The 12,813-nt window shown below is 41.8% G+C and overlaps 1 long non-coding RNA gene across 1 annotated transcript; it reads left to right on the forward strand.

Moving 5' to 3' along the window:
* The first annotated feature begins 2,927 nt into the window (after positions 1-2,927).
* Positions 2,928-6,104, forward strand: LOC102151713. Its single transcript, XR_005376744.1, has 3 exons — positions 2,928-2,987; positions 5,455-5,519; positions 5,679-6,104. It is a non-coding gene; the product is annotated as an uncharacterized LOC102151713 (long non-coding RNA).
* Positions 6,105-12,813: the final 6,709 nt, after the last annotated feature.

Here is a 12,813-nt window from a genome sequence, read left to right on the forward strand (position 1 = left end):
TTGACAGGGTATGGAAGAGATGATGTGATTTCCCAGAAGCCACCGGGGCTGGAGCTCTCCAGTCCGGGGCTGCATCTTTTTTGTTACATCCTCCAGCTACACACTGGGCTTTGCATGGATACGTAACAAAAACTCAAAACGGCATGATGAACAAGAAGTAGAGGCTCCTGGACAAGTGTGTGCATGCGCAGTGGCTGTAATTTAAGGATGGAGAGTGTGTGTGTGGGGGGGGGGGGGTGGCACCTGGGTGGCTCAGTTGGTTAAGTGTCTGCCTTGGGCTCAGGTCATGATCCTGGGGTCCTGGGATGAGCCCTGCATGGGGCTCCTTCCTCCGGGGGAGTCTGCTTCTCACTCTCCCTATGCCCCTCCCTGCTGCTCATGTGCTCTCTCTCTCTCTCTCTCAATAAATGGATAAAATCTTTTTAAAAAATTATAAATAAAAAAAAAAAAGATGGAGAGTAGGGAAGAATGGTGAAAAGTCTTTGAGCGGGTATTTCAAATTTCCTGCAAGTGTAGGCAAACCTACCACCTGGATCTGCATCTTTCCTGGAAGGAACTCTCAGAGAACTCTAGAAGCTAGATATATTCCATCGTATCCTCAGGGACTAGAGTAGTGCTTGGAGCAAGACGGGTGCGAAGAACACGGCTTTGAACGGCTTGGTAAAGGCTTGACAAGGAAGCTCTGCTGTCTGGAAACCTGTATTATTTACACACCCCAGAGAAGGACCCCTAGAGTGCGAAATGGCATGGAGTAGAAGGAAGTATTTTACTCTATAAACCGAGCCAACTTATTATTCCAACCAGTTCTCCTACCTCATCAACTTGTTACAACTCCTCTTCTAGGTGGTTTAATTCCTGATTATTTTTCAAGAAACAGTGTTCTGTTATCTTGACTGCTAATTAGTCCTTAGATGTTTGCCACTCTCCTTTTATAAAGTGAATTTCCACAGCCTTTCTGCTGGCTTTAGCAAGTATCGTCCAGCTTATGGCTTACAAAAGTTTAGGCTGCCCCATGAGCTCCTAAGAGAGCTGTTCTCCATCACCCATTGCCTCCTCCATCACGAAAACTATGCCAAAGCTCTATAATATTTCATGGGCGGCCCGGGTGGCTCAGCGGTTTAGCGCCACCTTCGGCCCAGGGTATGATCCTGGAGACCCGGGATCGAGTCCCACGTCGGGCTCCCTGCATGGGGCCTGCTTCTCCCTCTGCCTGTGTCTTTGCCTCTCTCTCTCTCTTTGTGTGTCCCTCATGAATAAATAAAAAAAAATCTTTAAAAAATATATTTCATATCAGAGCCAAAATGTCTCTCACACACCACGAATAAAATTAATTCATAGAAAACTTACCATTCTGCTGGTAGTGCCAAGCTGATTTTCACCTCTCGTTAGTCAGTCCATCACTCTGAGCAGAGGAAAAGGAGGTGACAACATTTTGCTTTTCCTTAGTCCTTGCAAAAAAAAAAAAGACAAAAATCCAGAAGAGACTGAAGGCTGCTTGAGCTCTGACTTGAAGGGGAAAAAAAAAAAAATTGCTTGCCTGGAACTCAATTCCGTTTTATACTTTTTCCTTCAAATTTGATTTCTCGGGTTATTACTCATTGCTGACAATTCTAATGGTTGACACCGGTTGGGCAAGATTTTGAATTGGCCAACCATGTATTCTTTTCATTTACAGTTGCTTCAGGCTCAAAAGGAAGAGATCACTGTTGTTTAATAGGTGGATCCCCCAGATGCACTTTCTAACAGACAGGGGGTTCCTTTCCTCTATTGTCCACGTCTGCTTTCCGTAAGCTGGGCCCCTCCTAGCACTGAGAGAGACGACCGTCAACTCATAATTTGGGAGTTTCTACGCTGCAGATCCTGCTTCTCTCAGGAGGGTCCCCAATGTCACTCTCTTGGGTATTAAAAACAAGTGTAATGCACACCAGACTGCTCGTAGCTAAGGGACAGCACCCCTGTCGGCACCATCACCCCCAAAGCTTCACCTGGGGGTCCTCCTCTTCCAACTGCTTCATGTCCATCCACACCTGTTAACAGGACGTCCAGCTCCGAGAGGGCAGCGCTCCCGGGAGGCAGCTTCTGCATCCTCCCCAGTGTCCCACGGAGTATCATGTGGATATTCAATAAGCAGTTGTTGCGTGACGTTGAATGGCATCGAATATCTGCATTTTCCTGGCACTAATCAAGGAAGCCTCTGAACTTAGCCTGCTCCCCACAGTGGGAGGATTATCCTCAGCAAAGATACACAAACATTACCGGGAGGGAGAAGCGAAGGCCACGGCAAAGGAGTGCAATGAAGGGTTAGGGCAGAAATAACTCCCCTTTAATCCAGTCCTGCCTCTGCTGCAGACAGGCGATGTTTGGTAGATGTTTGGTACCAGTTACAACACTCACGTGGTGTGATGTGACCCGCACATGTACCCACAGGAGACACAACAGGGTGTTGTTGCTGTTGACCTGGAAGTTGCAATAAAAAGTTCTGTGGGTATTTCCATATTCTTTCTTGGACTTTTGGATCCGGAAGCCTGTGGATAGATGCTGAAAAGTATTTCAGAGACAAGTATTTCTCCAAGCCCATGGCCAGTTCCTAATATCGACCCCGACACTAGTTTTTACGCATATTCTTCCCCTATTGTAAACCCTGTGAGTGTCAGGTGCAGGGAGTGAGCACCCAGAGGTTTTCTGTCCACTTCGGCCTACCAGGGGCCTTCCTGGAGTACTGGGTGCTTGCTCCAGTTCCCCCTTGTGATGCCTTGACGGGCTGCTGGTCTCTAGTTTTTATTTATTTATTTTTTTATAAAGGTTGAGAATCTTCCCTGTAGTAGTTTTTGTTTGTTTGTTTGTTTTTCTAAGATTCTATTTATTTATTTGACAGAGAGCAAGGCAGCATTAGAGGAGGGAGAGGGAGAAGCAGGCTCCCCGCCGAGCATGGAGCCCCACTTGGGGGCTTGATCCCAGGACCCCCGGGACCATGACTGGAGCTGAAGGTAAATGCTTAACCGACTGCCCCACCGAGGTGCCGGTTTTTAAAAGCTAATTTTGAGCCTCTTGTTTTTTTCTATCTATTATATTATCTTTCACTTTATACATTTTTTTCCCCCATCCCTCCCAGGGTATTAGTGGAAAAAATGAGCAAATTGTGGATTTTCAATATAAGATTGCTGAATCATGTTAAAGTGAGTTTAAAATTTAAAAGAAATTTGAAACTGCTACACTTCATTTCTAGCATGCCAGCTTTGCATGGTATTTGTGGAATAACAGGACAACTGAATCATTATCATAAAATAAATATTATAAAATATCATAGAAACTGTTAAGCAAAATAGCAGTTGAACCCAAAGTGACCATTGCATACAGACACAGCCAGGCCCTGCTGTTTCCTCTAACATATTTGTCTTACACTTTTTACGTAAAGATACATCTGTAAAAGCATCAGCCACATTTAAAAGGAGAGTGTCTGGAATTTTTTTGTCGTCTAAAAGTGCTTAAGTAGCGCCATAGGGGGTCCTTTATTTCTGTTACCTTGGTTTTTGGAAAAGTAACCTCAATTCTTTAAATAAGTTTATGGAAATTACATGGTGTGCACTATACATGGGCCCCAGAGATAACCTTACTTATCAACATACACAGTCTGCTGTGTGATCCCACCTGTAGAATTGGTCTAGTAACACGCTCATGTTCCTCGCACCACCCCGTCTCCATTTGAAGGGGTCCTCTAGAATAGTGAATTTTTATTCTTTTTTTTTTAAGATTTTATTTATTTATTCACGAGAGACACACAGAGGGAGAGAGAGGCAGAGACACAGGCAGAGGGAAAAGTAGGCTCCCTACAGGGATCCGGGGGATCCGGTCCCCAGGATCAGGCCCCTAGGCCGAAGGTGACACTAAACCACTGAGCCACCCGGGCTGCCCGTGAATTTTTATTCTTTATTTCAAAGGCCACCACTCATCATTGGCAAAACCAGAATATTTTATGATTGTGACTAGAAATTTGGGACTATTTAGCAAAACTGAGCAGGGAGAATTTTGCTGTGTTCCCAGATCTGATTAACTCCCATTTTTCATATAGGGTAACACTTAACACAGTGTTTCCCAAAGCGTAATCTAAGAATCATCGAAGATATGTGTCAATTATGCAGATTCCCAGGCCTTACACAGGCCAACAGGATCAGAGCCTCTGGTTGCAGGACATGGACACCTACCTTGAGACAAGTACCCCAAATGGTTATCACACTCACCAAATTTTAAAACCACTTAGGCTCACGCTTAATAATTTAAGAATATATGACTCATATTTTGAAAAAAAAGTAAATTTCAATAAGCCTCTCATTACTCTTCTTTGTCATTTCCTACTCTCTCTTCCCTGTCCTCCTGATAAGTCTCATAGAATTTTAGGCTACGAGTGATTAGAATTCTTTGGTTATGAACAATAGGATCTAATTCTGAATGAGGGAGGCTAAAACAAAATTTACCGCACTTTATAGAGGTAACTCATAAATCTAAAGACCCGCTGTTTGGAACAGATAGGTCCTAGAGTGGCCCTGGATATGTAGAGCTTGGCCTAGCATGGCCATCTGTCCCTATCTCGGCCAGAGGTGAGTGCGTGACTTAGGGACAACCTCCAGAACTCCATCCAGTGGCCAAGGGGTAGATCTCCAAAACAAAATGGCAGTACCATTGCAAGAAGAGTAGAGGAAGATTTCTATGTCGTCAAAAACAACGGGTTCGACGCTAAAGCCATAAAGCTTTAGAATGCTGAACGCAACGTCCTCATTTTATTCTGGAGTCAACCAATTCCTGAGTGTTAATCAGCGAATACTTATACACCTGGTATTCTGTGTCTGGTGCTATGTTGGGTTTTAGAGAATTAACAGAGGAGTTACTAGAGGGCCGAGGGCACCAAATGAACAGTATATGGGCTCATTGAGGTAGAATATGTTTATAACAGAACTTCTCTAATCAGAAGAGCCTGTGGAAATGGACTATTACTTCCATTAACTAAGGACAATCTGGTAAATGGTGCTTGTGGGGTGTTCATATGGGGACCTGTCTTGGGGGATGGTTCTGGAGGCTTGCAATTTATATAGCGATTGGACTAGATCGCTACTGAGTAAATAAAATGACCTGATTATAAGGTTTTCTCCCACTCGAGTAGGCAAGAAGTGTCTTCAAAATTATGTTAAATTATATTACATTAGATTATTTCTTGGAATAGACTCTAGCATTTCAAGCTACTTTTTTTTTTTTTTTTTTTTTTTTAGCACATAATAGGTGCTACCTACCAGAGATTAAAAAAAAAAAAAAAAAAAAAAAGTTCCTGCATTCAGGGAACTCATACTCATTTTCGGGGAGTTCCTTTCTTCAGAGGTAATGGAGAAGCAAACTATTAGCCTGGTTTTATATTAACTTATCAGAGATTCCATGATCTCTCCTTTTCTGCTTGTCTTTGCACAGGTTGTCCTGCCAGGAATGCTCCATCCCCTGTTGAGCCACCGAATAAACATCAACTCATCCTTCAGGTTTGAGATCAAAAGATTGAGATTTCCCAAGCTTGCCTCGGAAACTTAAAACTTCCCTGTGACATTTTATGCCAATACTTCCATCCTGCAATTGCTTACCTGCCTTGCTCCCATTAGACTCTTACTAACTCTTACTACCCTATCTGTTGTATCTTCCAGGAACCTGGAACCTTCTTAGACACGTGGCTTCAATCACCATGTATATTCTGAGAATGCTCAAAGCTAGGTCTCCACCTCAGAAGTGTTTATTGATTCCTAGATTTATACAGTCTGCTGCACACAAGGAATTTCCACATCTGATCTCACCAATTACTCCTTCACCTGTTTCCTCCTCTTGGAATTCTCAATCTGGGTGAAAGGCTCTTCCTTCTACCTAGTTTTCCAAGACAGAAACCTGGAATCTCCTGGACTCCCCCGTTTTTTCCTCCTTTTTCCATGTAAAGGCAGAATTCAAGCTTTGTACTTATTTCCACCCAAATTTCTTTCTACTCTGCCTGCCTGCCTGTCTGCATTCCCCCTGCCACTGCCTTAGCTCAGGCCAGCATTTCTTTCTTCTTTCTTTCTTTCTTTCTTTCTTTCTTTCTTTCTTTCTTTCTTTCTTTCTTTCTTCTTTCTTTCTTTCTTTCTTTTTTCTTTCTTTCTTTCTTTCAGATTTTACCTATTTATTCATGGGAGACACACAGAGAGAGGCAGAGACTCAGGCAGAGGGAGAAGCAGGCTCCCCATGGGGAGCCTGACATGGGACTCAATCCTGGGACTCCAGGATCAGGCCCTGAGCTGAAGGCAGATGCTCAACTGTTGAGCTACCCAGGCATCCCAGGCCAGCATGATTTTTGTCAGGACCACAGCAGCTTCTAGATCAGAGTCACTTAGCCCTACTGTAGCCTCTTCAAATCCATCTTCCAAAAGGATAGTTCGAGTTGACTTTACAAAACAGCCTATTTCTCTTACCTCTTAAAAAAAAATATTTCTAAAGTTCTTGGAACGTTAAGGATAAAGCTCAAGTTCTGTTTTATAACATCCTCTCTGTTATCCACTCCTGCCTTTCAGAGTCTGGCTTCCAGGTACACCCAATACAGTAAGGACTGTTGATGTCCCTAACCCGCACCCACCCCTGGGGCCTTCCTATGGCAGTGAGACCCACTTTTGGCTGCCTCAGGTCTGTCTCTAGCCATTCTCCACCAGTAAGTATCAAAAGTTGATGCATAAATGAGCACCTCACCTCTGCATAACTCAGGTCTGGGTCTTGCATAACTCCCAGACATCCCCAGCGTAGCTGATTTCTATTTTTCCACAGTGGGAACAGGCTTGATAAGGTAGACTGAGTGGCTGCCTCTCTTTCCCTAGCTTGCTTTCCCATAACCACCCCATCGCCCCCAGTGTTCCCTGGGGTCCCCTCACTCATGCCCCGAATCTCTGGCCCTGCATCTGATTTGAGGGAGCGAAATAAGACACCCAATGTATATTCTTTGTTCCAGCTAAGAAAATGAATAGGACTTGTTTATTTGTTTGTTTGGTTTATAAAGTGTTATGCTTTTCCCATGTTTCCTCTACATGGGATGATTCTGGCTCCCACCTCCCTTACCTTGCTAAATTTTACTGATTTCGTAAAATTATGCCCAGGCAAAGCTTTCCTTAACCCTGACTTGTGGACTGGCCATTCCACCTCACTGTACCCGGGCAGACCTATGTCGTGGCCCTTGCCTCGATCCCTGATCTGTTGGTCTGACTCCTCGTAGACCGTGATCTCCTCGAGGGCAGAGAACAGTGTATCTTTAAATGTTCAGTCCAGCCCTCCAAATATGAGGGAAGACAGCATCGGTTAAGCTCACGAAATGTTTGTTTCAATGAACGGTTTCTATTGAACACATTTGTGAATAAATGTGCACGTGAAAAACCAAGCAGGGCAGATTGAATTCGAGGAGCAAAACCCTGTTGCTGAATGAAAATGTATACAATTAATCCCAAATAGTTTTGGCTTATTTATACCATTGTTCTTCCCAGTAAGTGTGGATAACAATAGCAATAAAACACACACTGAGCAATTGTTGTCTCCAACACTGTGGGGTCAACGTTAAAAAACATTAAAAACGTTATGCGTCTAATCGTCCCGTTGTCTATGATGGATGCTATGATATACTGTATTACATTACACCTATCATCATATTAGGTATGGTTTTTATTATTATGACTTTCGTTATTGCTATTTCCATTTTACAGAGAGTAAATAATGCTCATGCTGGATATTTTAAAGCAATTTCTTTCTACAAGCCCGAGAGTCTCAGAAAGTTCTATTACGCCTACCAAGGAGGTGCAGAATAAATTCAACTGATGGGCTGGGTTGGGAACTTCCATCTTCTTGCCCTGCTCAATACAGAGAATTAATAATTGCCGGGGGCAAGCTTCTTGCCTCACACTATTTTGTAATTCAATGTAGCCCAAGTACTATTATTTTGACTATGGGGCTAGAATTTCTTAAAACCTGTTTCAGTTATATTTTTTGAACACATTCAAAACTTGGGCTCACCAAAAAGTAGTGAAATTCATTCATTCAACAAACCCATATTGAGCCCTCTCTATCTATACCTCATGGTCTTAACTTTGGAGGATACAGATTTAACCAAGTCAGGATTCTGATCATTGGCATCCTATCCTCAATAACAATTGCCTTTTCAACTTTAGGATGGACCAACATGTACCATCTAGGTCTCTTCCCTTTTGCTATATTGAAACTAAAAATAGAGATTGACTTCATCTTTGATAATTCTGTATTTGTTTGGGGTTTTTCTGGAAAGAAACTCCAGATGCTTTATAGATATTAACATATTTATCTTGAAATGACTATTCCCTTTGTGTCAAAAACTGAGCTAAACAATTCTTTCACATAAGAATTCTTTATTGCCTTATTATTGTTAGATTTTATTTACTCTTCCAGTTTTCTCTCTGTAAGTTTTTTTGAGGAAAGGAACGGTATCTTATTTTTGTATCACCCAAACCTGACATGGCTCCATACACCTCATAAGCACTCCCCGTCTCTGCCACGGATGGAAAAAAAAAAAAAAAATCTCGTATAAAATATTTAACTTAGTGCTTTTAATTGTGAAAAACTAGAACCGATTTTGCAGAATGGTTATATCTGAATTTTATCAATAAAGGCATTTTGGTTTAAGTCCTATGAACTATTCTGTACCTTCTTGAATCCCTGCCCCAGTATCTTTTCTTCCAGACATAATTTGAAGTCAGTGATAAATTCCAATTCATAAAACTAATCTCTAGTGTTACATCCTGTCTGCCTCACTCACTAGCTTTCCAACAATAATCTGAAGTAGTCAGCGTGTAGTCATCAGGAAACCTTTGCTGGCATGCTTCCAAGCCCTAGTCATCTTTTATGAGCCTTAACACTGTTAAGTCACAACAATTTAGGCTCAACCACATGAATGAAAATTCCACCATTCTTTCAGCCACTATATGCAGGTCTGCAATTCACACAGAGGTTGTATGTATTTAGAAGTCTGTTTTCACGTCAGGGTTGACCATTTGGAGAGCATTTCCTTAGGTTCCTAAATCAGCCCTCCAAGTCCTTCTTAAAACTTCATTAAAAAGTAGCTGAATCATAATGCTAATAGTTACAGTCAGGGTTACGGGCTATGGGTTGTGGGCCCTGGTGCAGGAAACCGGGGATCAGTGACAGGGTGGTCGGAGGAGGGGACACATGTCCCTGAGTGCCTGAATAGCCCAGTGTAGCGAAGCCTCCAGGCTGCAAATGTTGTGTAGCACCATATGGAGCAAAACATCTGCACCGCTTCCAGGTCACATCTACCTTCGCCCACCCAATGGCAGGATGAAGGAAGAGAGTCGGTTTCCCTACTTCTAGACTTCCAGCTTGCTTTAGATAGACATCCCTGCCAACTTTTCCTATAAAGGGCTGGAGAGGAAATATTTTAGGCTTTTCAGGCCACACAGTCTCTGTCACGAGGACCCAACTGTGCTGGTATAGTGTGAAAGTAGCCATAGGGAATACATAAAACAAATGAGCGTAACTGTGTTACAAATAAAACTTTATCAGCAGATATTGAAATTTGAGTTTTATGTAATTTTCACATGTCAAAAATATTATCCTTCTTTGGATTTTTTTTTCAACTGTTTAAAACTGTAGAAACAGTCTCAGCTGGGCTGGAGTTGGCCACAGTTTGCCAACCCTCTGCAAAACAAACCTTACTAACTTCAAATTCACTAAGTCTCTGTCTGCCTCCCAGCCCATCTCCTTCAGGTGCGCTGGACTCATAGTTTGCTCCAAGTCCCCTATAGGATGATGTTTTACCAAAGTAGCTCATGCTCCGATAGGTCTGACCTTTCCTTCTGGCCTTTCTCTTTTCCCGGGTAGAGCTTCCCAGCTAATTCTCAAGAAAAAATTCAGCAGCCACAGAAGCGCTGCTACTATAATTATCTTTGGAAAATACAAATCTGGACCTGTCATCCACGTTCCAGCATTTCCATATCTTTCCTTTGAGTTAAAAGGCATCATTTAATGTTTTTAATTCATTAGCCCTTTGCAATCTGGCTGCCATCTAGACATCAGAGCTTGTTCCTTAAAAGTTCCACATCCCCTTGCGCGCAGTCCCATCCACAGCGATGCCTTGGTGTATACCTCAGGAAATCACTTTTCAAAAACTTGTACCATACTTTTTATTCCATCCTACTAGACAATGTCGTAGAACTCCCTGTTCATCCACCATTTCTTCCTAACATCGTGGTTTTGGGTGGACAGAGATTATGTTTTCTATTTCTTCACAAACATCTCCATTCTACCTGCAGGCCTTAGCACAGTGTTGGCACTTTATTCCTATTAAAGACACTGCATATAACTTTCCCGGAGGTGACTTCACTTTTAGAAGTGTATATTTGTTAATGCAAGTGAATTTCTAATTGACAGAATTTTAGGCTATGATAAAATAAAGTGAATGGATTTGGGCAGAAAATCATAGATGCCATTTTAGAATACAAGGGCCATCAAGACAGTGGGGCAGCTGCCCCCCATGTGTCCTCAGGGTCAACTTTGCCAAGGGGATCCCATGGTGTACAGCTCTTGCTTCTTTCTGGACCCACAGGCTCACTATCACATCCAACATTTTCGTGGCCACCATGGGTAAGGCTTCGGGTCTGAGGATGGAAGCAGGTGCAAAAGACACTGCCATTTGAACTACAAGTCAGCTGTAAGTTGTGTGAAAGCCAGTAGTAAGAGGCAGTACCTGGTCTAACCATCACATCTGAGGAGCAGAGAAGGGTTTAAATGAGAGTGACACAGACTCTGAAATGTGTCTCACAGGTTTAAACAACTCAATTGAATGCAAAAGACCTGCAGAGATAAACAGACAGCTTTTAGCTGCCCCCCACCCCGTCTCCCACCCCAAAACACTAGTGACTCAGAGAAGGTCCTATGAGGAAGATAAAATCGTAAAAAAATCTCTGATTTGTCCCTGGAAATTTCTCAGTCTGAGTTTGAAAGAAAAATAAATAAATAAAACTAAGACAACAACAGAAAATCTCATTAGATATTTTTAAGAAGATTATTCAATTAAGAATAATTCATGATTTTGTATGTTTTTCTTTTAAATTCTGGTTAGCAATGCAATTTCACTTTCTTTCTTTTTTTTTTTTTTTTCACTTTATTTTCATTTGGACAGAAATCTTTGACATTGAGAAAGAGAGATTTGATTATTTACGGATTATAGCAACTTTCCAAACCTGGTTTTATTTCAACAGAAACAATTTACTGAAGAGGACATTGTGGACTCATTTCATCTTCTATTGCAGGGATTACAAATTAATTTTTAAATGGGCCTAAACAGGTGTTTCTGAGATGGGAAGCGTGGCAACCCTAGGAAGCCAAAAAGACAATCCGATGTGGTCCTTGCTAGGGAAACATTCCCCTTTATTCCTCTGCATTATTTATACTGTGATCTATTTGGATATAATTTCTGTATTATTCAGCTCTCAACACTTTTCATTAAGTTTGATTCTCAATAAATGTTGGTTGAATATTAAGTAGACGAAGGAGACCAAGCGTTTTAATAAAATGCTGGGGAGAAAGAGAAATCTTAAATGTCAGGTGGTCTTCAGTGAACTAAAACTAAAACCAGTGAACATATTGATTCCCACGGACCACCAATATGGGAAGTTCTTATTTGAGGAAAGAGGCAGATCCGATAGCGCAGGGGAGAAGTATTAAGTTTAGAAAAAACGAGGTGAATTCTTACTTATTGAGGCCCCTTCACCTATCAGTGTGGATTTATTTATTATGCTAGTTTGATGTCCCAAGTCAAGGGAGCACAGATACGATGAAGGAAGGGAGAAGCAGGACAGTAACGGAGCAGGATACTTAGCAGGCAAGAGCAAAATGTGGAGAAGAAAAATTGCTGAAAATAATTCTGCACTTGGTAAACTTGCCTGAGGGTAAAAACACTCAAATCCCAGCCATTCTGGGTCTTTGGAACATAGGAACAAAACCTTCCCTTTTTTTTTACTATCTCTTTCCTCAATGACAATAAATGCTAGTAAGCTAATAAAATTTTTGAGAACACTTCTTGCGTTATGCAGTACATTTAAAAAACTTGGGGGGAGAAAAATCCCAAACAAATTTTGATTAGTTTAAAGTTAAAATATCCGTTTAACTTCAGATTGTCTTGGTTCTCCTTTGAGTTGACTTCTCTTAAAAGCCAAACCTAGTTTGTGTCATGTTGGGTTAGAAACTGCGTTAACACCTCCTATTTAAAAGAATCCAGAGCCTGAATGAAATTAGGACTGTAATGGGATCTAGGGCATTATCAGTAACGTTTGAATAGCTTTTCTTCAGCAGACCTGCCACATAGTTTAAATAAATTCCTGCAGAAGGTATGGCAGGGTCTTTCTGGTTAAGTGCACTGAAATCCAGTTAAGTATTCCATGCTGAGCCTTTTTTTTTTAAAAAACAAATAGAAGCAGAGAGGCCAGATTCCAGCACTAGCGCCATGGCCCACTTTTGAATTCCTGGCAACTGAAGATTGTGTGATAAGCATCTTCAGCCCAAGTTACAAATTCAAAGTTTTCTTCAATGAGAGTGAAAAACAGGCACAAGGGTTTATCTTCTATCAGATGGCACAGCTGCTATCTTCAGGGCTGCTGGAGTCCATGGAGATTAGGAGAAAGGCAGGTATTTAGATAAAGAAGAGTTTATCAGAGGGGGAGCCTTACCATTGGATATTCAATCTAGCTCTTAAAAATCCCCCAAGAACCAGTTTAATCGGCCTTTCCCGGG

Source organism: Canis lupus, chromosome 23, assembly GCF_011100685.1.
Source record: "Canis lupus familiaris isolate Mischka breed German Shepherd chromosome 23, alternate assembly UU_Cfam_GSD_1.0, whole genome shotgun sequence".
Lineage (NCBI taxonomy): Eukaryota > Metazoa > Chordata > Mammalia > Carnivora > Canidae > Canis > Canis lupus.